Below are 9,073 nucleotides of genomic sequence, written 5' to 3'. Positions count from 1 at the left end.
CAGGTTTGTGAAAAAATAGCATGCATGAATATCTGAATAGTTCGTGATCATTAGTCTTCATCACTTGTGTGATGACTCTTTTAAGGCCAGAAATGTCATGTTTAAAGAAATAAAAGCAATGCAGTATATTCCCAGCTGTCAAGTATCCATGCAGGCTGCAATACCAAAATGTCTTTTCTCTTTTTTTGGCCTTGAGAGAGAGTGTTGAAATTCTTTTAATTTAAATGTAACCTCTTCAAAATACAGTAGTAATATTACATCGGACTTCTCACTAGGGGTAGTTGAAAAACTCTTATAAGAAACCAGAAATACATGTGAAGAAGTAAGAACATTTTGATCATTATGCACACTTTATTCCATAAACTTTTTTTTCTATATATTTCTAGACAGGCTTGCCTGTTTTAAGGTTTTAAAAGAATGAGAAAGATATGAGAAAGATCACAAAGCTTCCATGGCACACAGATGTTTATCCCAATCTGAGTAAGAACATTTCTGTGCCTCAAACGTCTGCTTATGGTATAAAATACGTGCTGAATAACTGTCAAAACGGACCTGCTTCTTGTGCCTTTTACACAAGAAGCCTAGCACACATTCACATGTGTCATATAATTGTAAGCTATAGAATGAAAATATAAATATATGACACCCAGCTCGCCCCTGCGGGCGGTTTATCCTTCAAGTTCGGGTCCTCTACCAGAGGCCTGGGAGCTTGAGGGTCCTGCGCAGTATCTTAGCTGCTCCCAGGACTGTGCTCTTCTGGACAGCGAGTCACCACACCTAGTGCTCTGATTACTGCATACATATATATATATATATATATATATATATATATATATATATATATATATATATACTACTCTAATTGTTATAAACAATAATAATTGCCCAATAATGTTCCCAAGTAAATTAGTTGCATTAAAGACTTGTTGACCTTAATCAGAGTCACTGGAAATGGGTAACTGAAAAAAGCACAGCTTATAATTATTTTAACTTATAAAAGTAAAACTTCTTGGTGGTTTTTTGTTTTGTTTTGTTTTGTTTTGTTTTTTTTTTGGGGGGGGGTCAGAACTTACATTGTTATACTTTATTATAAAGTAGAGATGGCACGATACCACTTTTTTATGTCCGATACCGATACCGATATCATAAATTTGGATATCTGCCGATACCGATATGAATCCGATATAGTGTGTTTTAATCAATAAAACTGTTTTTTTAAAAATATCTTGCTGCATTTTGTATAAGTTCATACTCAAGTTTAAAACAACAACTACACTAAAGCTATTCTGTTATACCTATATGCAAAAAAAAAATATTTATAGTTCAGCAATACTGATCAATCTAATAAACTTAAACCTACACCATCCTCCCTATTCTGGTATTTTAAAGAGTACTTAGCGTAAATATTAAGCAACCTAACTAATAGGGTTCCAACTCCCAGCAACAACAAAAATAAATAAATAAAAAATAGGGAACCACCCCTCACACTCCACCTCATGATGCTTAATCAACGTAATCAACCTTAATTTGATGCAGTGTGAAAAAAAAATGCACAGAAATCAATTATTTTTCAAGAAATATTAAATAGATTCAACATCTTTCTTCAACAAAATTGCAGACTGTACAGATGGTACCTTCCCAAAGGAAAAAGTACTATAGCTTACTAGGGTATATATATTAGACTTAATAGTCACTATATACAGTAATTGACTTCTATTCATTTTACATCAAATTAAAACTTTCGGTGTAAGATTCGGATAATTATTTATTAAAAGCTAGACATTTTAAATGAGAATAAGAAAGAAAAGTATGTCTTTATGCCCCCTTTTCCCTGTTAATGCCCTATCGGCCCCCCTGGCTAAACTTTGCTAGATCCGCCCCTGCACAGTTACCAGCGTCAGCTACGTAGAAAAAGGTCCTCGAGTAGAAAGTAATAATAAATAAATTCTAACAACAGCTGATCAAGCTTAAACGTGCTGCTGTTGTTTAGCCGCTGGTTTCCTCTTTCTGGTGCAAAGTGGGCCAAAAACAAACCAGAGAGATGGACTCGCGACAGAAAAGCCGATCAGCTGATCATTAAGCAGTTTCATGATTGAAGTAGCAGCAAGAAGAGGCAGTCGCTCCATATATCGCTTGTTAAGCTTAATGCAGGAATGCTTTACAAACATTCAGAGATGGACTTACACACTTGCTTTACTTCTCTCGGGGATAACTTTGTCGGAGATGAAATGCCGGGTTGCTAGCGAAGCTCCAAATGCTATGCCACAGCCGCTCTATCACGTGATGCATACTGCTCCGACGTGCTAACGTTCTGAGGTGAGTTACGGCGTGTTGCAAGTTTTGTGAGGTGCTTTCGTGATATTTAATGGATCGGATTACATTTTTTATTTTTCTCCGATATCCGATCCAGTAATTTAGGTCAGTATCGGACCGATACCGATACGTAATATCGGATCGGTCCATCTCTATTATAAAGAGGGGATGAATGCAAAGTCATGCAGAAGAATGGAAGATTTCCATCATCATGTGGAGCATAAAAGGGGATATAAAGCTATTGAAACTGCATCATAATTAATTGCTGGCAAGTTGCTTGCCTAGCTTAATTGTTGGGAGGAGCCGGCCTATCACATTCATTTAGCACACTAGTTTTGGATAGGATTTGGTCCACTGAGAGGCCGCTGCTCAACAGTCCAGTCAGTCACCTTCATAGAGTCTGACACCAGACTGCTTTCCTCTAATTCAAACTTCACATGCAATCACTTTTCATTTTCTCATAAATCCTGTTAGATCCCACCTCCCTCTCTGTACTCCTATTAGGTGATTGTGTTTTAATTTGGAGCAACGAATGAACTATTAGCTGTCATTGACACGTTACCCATGTAATGCTGGAAAGGAGCACAGCAGCTGTGACAGTTTATCCTCGTTCACTCACTCACCTAGCCATATGCACACACACACTCACTAGCAAAATTAAATGCACATACTTTTGGAAATTAGATTAGTTAAGCTGCCTAAGTCTGACTTGAGACAGACAGAAACACCTTAGAAACACAACACCGAGCAGATGAGGGAGGCTGGTTGCTCCTGTTTCTTATAGACATGTGCTAACACTCTGATCACTTATTCATGAGGTGCCTGAGAGTGAGGGAAAAGAGAGAAAAGCAGTGAGTTGTTTTTTTTTTTTTTTGTGAGAAAAGACAGTTAATTGCAGTTGCAGGAGATGTCAGAGCATTATCAGTGTCTGCTCTGGCATCAGAGTTGCGTGGCAGCCAGATAGAAGCCTTATCAGCAAGATAAAAAGTGAGAAGAGGGTGCGGACACAGGAAGAAGTGAGAGACCGCAAGTGATGAAAGGGAAGAAGAAGAAAGAGAAGGAGGAGGAGGAGATGGAGGAGGAGGAGGAAGTAAAAAGTCAAGGGGAAAAGATGGAAATAAAAGAGGGGACAGTGAAGATTGGAAAATAAAAGAAATTCTAATTTTGTCTTATCTGTACAACTGGAAAGGTTTTATCTCTGAATTCACTCGTCAACATGCTGCTTCTGATCACCCCAGAAGTTTGACTGGTTGCCATGAAGCAAACATCAGCGATGATTTAAAATTATTATAATTAAAATACAAATAAAACCTCTTTATTTGCCTCTCCCCTATTCATTTATTTCTCCTTTGCTAAGCTCCAGTCTTCTTCACATTCCCCGTAGAACAAAGCTCAGATTTGACTTTTAGCATTTATATCCTATCTTCAACTCTTTCTCTCTAAGTTTGCCCTCTATTTCTCTCTCCAGCACAATTTCTTTGTCTTAGATGAGTTTTGTGTTCCTTTCATCTCTTTCCGATTTTTTCTTTCTGTGCTGTTTATGCTTTTTCCCTTTCAACTCCCTTACTTTAGGTTATTCTGTACCACCTCTTTGTATATCCTCGCTCCCTCTGCTGCACTTCAGCTTGTAGTACTCCAATCAAATTCTGATCACATCTTTATATCAAAGATGCCAACCCTCCAGGAGGAACTGCTTTCATGTGATGAAACTTGCTTATAATCCTTTCAAAGCTGTAAAGCCGAGGCTGAATATTAACATTCCACATTATTGACCTTCTTCTTACACAACACTTCTTCTGTCAAGGATGCAGCTCCACAAAGTATGCAAGGTATTGAGTGACTGTATTTTGTTTTTATTCAGTGTGCTTTCTGTGATGCTATAAGATTATGTATTTATTTAGACTTTGCTCTTCTTTTCACTAAGTCTCAACAATCCAAGATAAACCTAACATTATCCTTTGTCCAGATTGTGGATGTTACGTCAGCAGCTCCATCAGTTTGCCCAGGACTAAAGGGAAAATTCCCCACATCACCATTTTGTTGCTGACGCATACTACATAACATTTGATAATATGCACAACTGTCACTTTATGCCACATACTCAGATGTGGCATCAGCATTCATGAACTTTTTTAAAGATCGGCATTGTTGTGAACTGACAGTTGATGGCACAAATTGTTTTGGGAAACTGTCACATATTGACTTTTGTCTTGTGAGCATTAGTGATTCTGAGAGTCAGATGCTGTCATCTTTAATATTCAGTATTTTGGGTTTTTTTGTTTTCTACATAAAATATACCATCCTTGAGGGGGAGGAGCTGACCGATCTGCCCAATGTTTGTGCTGCAGCATGACAACAAACCCAAGCATGTAGCCAGAGTCACAAAATAACATCTTTAGCCACAATAAAAACAAGGAGCCCTGCAACAGATGGTAGGCCACTCACAGATCCCTGATCTCAACATTATAGAGTCAGTATGGGATAACCAGAAGAGACGCAAGACAGCTTGAGGGTAATTTTCTGGGAACACTGATGTGGGCTGAATGTTGCCTGGATTGTCCTTGCGTAATACATATACTGATTTGAAGCGAGCTAGTAGAATTGTCTTAACTTCTGAAATGTTTTGCATGGCAAAGAGTTGTGGATTTAACATCAGGAATAACAGGCAAGAGATTACAATACATTTTGTATTGTACAGAGCATTACCCAGAACAGTTTGTTTTGGACTTTGCTGTTCCCTCTGAATTTAAATTATGTGTTAGTATTCTCTTATGCTGCAGCTAGTCACTGTTCAAAAGCAGGTCAATGTTCAGCAAAATGTATTACATATTAGTATCTTGGGTTGCAATAAAAAGAATTGCTCCACTTCTTATCTACTGATTGTGTATGTGCATCAGTTTATCTGGTGGATCTTGAAATGTCGCCAATTCCAGTGTAGTAAGAGGCAATTAGGGCATCTTAGTAAAGTTGTCACTAAGAAATCTACTTTCTTCTGTTGACTGATCTGCCTAACGATACTGGAAGAATTAATTGAGTCAGTGGAGATAAATGGCTCTGCACTGACCATGAAGTGACTTTCAAACCATTGATTTGTCGCTTATCTTGGCTAATAAGATGCTGTTGCTGGCAATGGTTGTTCAGACCTAAGCCACTTTGTGTTACCTTTTGTCATGAGAAGTTTCTCTTTTATGGAGCAATGTGACTGTACTGGTGTTTATCAAGTTTGAAGTGATAAAAAATTGTTATAGAGTAGGATTTGATGCCTTACTGGGATACTATTTGATTTCCAAGTAGCCAAATGTCTGCTGTACAAAAGGCCTAAATAATGATTTAAACACCTATATGTTAATTGATCTTTCTTTCTTTCGTGGATAATATTGCTTTTATTTGTGTTTTCCAATTTTATAATCTTTCCTAGGAACACTACGTGGTTGACAAAGGTATAAGTACTATATAAAATGACACATTTAGAAAAGGTAGGTATTTCTAAAGAAGGTTTAAGTGCTCATGAAGGTGAAACATTAAATATAGCACAGTGAGGAGCTTTCAGTGGTTGAAAAGCACTGCAAGAAGTGAAAGTGACATTCAAATACAATAAGTGAAGGTTTCCCTTCTGCACTTTGTGTTCGAAGACACTCATTTAAATTATAAACTTCATTACTTTCCTCTATGGTGCATTTCATTTAAGAGGTGAGGTGCAGGTGCTGAATTGATGGAATGCACTGAAAGACATTTCAGCATTTTATCTTTTCATAATGCAGCAGAGGCAGCCATGACACCTAACCCAGATAAATACTATAATTATCAGTTCTGCCTCTCACCGCTCACCCGTCTGCCGATCGTCTGTCATATCCATCATGCCTACACAAACACATGCATGCACACAGGGTTTTGATGTGTCAAATCTGTATCAATCACGGCAAGTCAAAGTGAGATTTAGTGCAGCATCCTGCTGGGGCAACCACACTGTGGGAGAGTCCATATTAAACTGTCAGCTGAAGTGGGCCAGATTGTGTTAGGCCAGTCTATCCATTCATCTGCGCTAATGGTTTTTTATGCCTCCATCCATTTCATGAATGGAAGGGTGGTGAGGAGAGAGGAGGACAGGTCCCTGGAGACGAACAGAGGTGAGGAGAGTAGGGAATGAAGAAAAATTGAAAAGTTGGAAAAAAGAAAGCAACTAAATGATTATATAAATAATAGAGATGTGAACAAAAGCATAGCAGAGGAAAAAAGCAATCACAGACATGGCGTATATAGAAAAAATATGTGGTAAGCTTTGGCACATAATGAAATTAGGTAATTTTGTTCACTATATACAATTAACTACATTCTTATTTCAACATTTGCCACTGTTTTAAATGAGCAAGCTCACAGCTTCTTTTTTAATAGCAATATGGACAAAACAAGGGCTAATGAAATGAAACTGGATGCCACGTACAACAGCTAGCAGAAGCTCTACTAACAAGGCTGTATGGTAATGAGCTTGAGGAGGTGAAAACACACATGCATGAGTGGACACACCCACCCCTCCTCACACACAGATACACATTACCTCAACAAGCTCTCATTTTGCAATGACCACTTTTAAGAGTTTGTTGCTATGGCAACACCGTGATTTATTTCCCAATTAAGAGTTAGTGAACTTGTTCGCTTACAACCGCTAATATCACTGCACATAAATTACCTTCAATGCAGTCTATTTCCTATTAAAAACAAAGCAACATCACTATCTTGCATCCTCTAAACGAGCAAACTTCTGTACAAAGAGTTTGCTTTCTTGTGAGTTTATTGTACAGAAACAAATATTCTGTAATAATTTTGTGCTACTTCTAATTGGCAATTATTGTGTTTGCAAAAAAAAGGATGAAATTCAGCACGTTTCACATCCAGTAACAACTTTTTTTCATCCATCTAGCTAAAAATGAAGATAAACAATATATGGATGGATGAGAGGTTCAGTAGGCAGGTGGGAATGTAATGGAATCAATTAGGCAAACAGTTGTGATTTATATTCTGTGTTGATAACAAAGAAAGCTTAATTTAGTTTATCTTGCCTCCGTCCTGCTATCATTTATTTTTCATGTTTATGATGATAACATATAAATCCTTCTTCCTTTTCATGAAAAAGTGAACACCGGTGCCTGTGTCTCTGTTTCTCCGTGTCAATGGAGAAACTGCAGGAGTAACTGTTCTTACTATTCTTAATACAGACTGCAAAATGTAAATGCACATATCAGTGTGGCTATATAAAAACAAAGACAATGACAATGAATTTCTATGTGTCATCATGTTAGCACGAACAATCTATGGATCTGTAATGGAAAAAAGACCCTTGCTTGCTTAAGATTGCAAATAACATTCTTCTGTAATGAAACCCCTCTGTTCCTCGTTCTGTTTTCTATTTCCCTCATTCTCTCCCACTCTTATCCCTCCTCGCTGCAGTGTTCTTGAGAAGTAGAACTTGTCTGGCCCTCATTAATGTCCTTGGCATTCGCTTGGCTTTGCATCTCTCTCCCCAGCCTCTTACAGCTTCATCCCACATTCTAGCCATGCCATCCTTGTAGCCGCAACACTAGCAGGCTTCAACTGCAATTAGTACTTGTGTCATCACACATTCACAAGCACACACACACACACACACACCGTAGAAGCATTTAGGTCGAGATATTTTTTGTGTGCACTTCCACCCTTTCCATTCTTTAACCCTGCAGCCCTCTCAATAATGATGGACTTGTTGGACAATAATTAGACTGAGTTAATAAGCATTCAGCTGGTCCAGGAAAACAAGGGGATGCTGTGTTCCCTTCCATTAATGCTTTATTATAGGCCTATCTACTTTAAACTCAATGGAAGACTGACAATATGTAGCACCAGTGGGGTATTATCTTATTTTGTGACAGGTTTATCATTGGCTGTTGTTGAAAGAATGCGGAAAGGGTTGCTTGCTGTTTAGGCATAATAGTACTGTGGTGATTAGGTAAGATAAAGTTCCTCATGAACACTGATCAAAGTTTGCTTTTCTTTGTGTGATGTGCTGTACTGGAAGCCAGCCATAAAAGGAATGTGTACTGCACAGTGTTGATAAGTTCTATCGCTCTGTACAATCTGATACTGTTTGTGGCATTAGCTTGCAAAGGCTACAAATTGTCACAGTATCTCATTAGCTGCAGTATGGCTCTTTCTTTTGGAGCCATACTGCAGCCCTATCACAGAATTCGGAAAACTAGGCAAAGTCATTACCGTTTACACTTTTTCAATCTCTTCAATCTTTTCATGTTCTGAGATCACTCCTTTATCCCTCACATTCTATTTTTCATCACAACTTTATCCTCATTCATACCCTCAAACACTCTTTAAACTTGAGGAAATGAGACCCACGTCTTTTGGAGACAAAAAAAAAATGAAGTAGGGTCTGGGGTGATCACCAGAAAGTTTTTGACACGAAAAATCACCCTTAAGCTGGTGTTGAATGTTTTAGAGCGAGCTGGTCTCTTATTCTTAGGGGGATAAGACAGCTCCAGTGTCTGCTTGTCTGCCGGGGCTTTGGAGGTAGAGGAACGGCTGCTACCTCTTTTGCTCTCCCCTCTCATCTCTTCATACTAATTAGAGAGAACTGGTTTTAAATCTTAGTGTGGACACACATCCTCGCCCTGCACACAGGTGGGTGCGCGTAGTCATGTGTATTCATCAAAGCTTTTCTGAAAGAGCATGTTTTTGTCAAAATGCATTAAAAAACATATTTTAGGTCAACATTTTA

Source organism: Rhamphochromis longiceps, linkage group LG6, assembly GCF_057381845.1.
Source record: "Rhamphochromis longiceps isolate RC_006_pf linkage group LG6, R_longiceps_female_GT1.1, whole genome shotgun sequence".
NCBI classification, from domain to species: Eukaryota; Metazoa; Chordata; class Actinopteri; order Cichliformes; family Cichlidae; genus Rhamphochromis; species Rhamphochromis longiceps.
Note: the sequence above shows the minus strand (reverse complement) of the source record.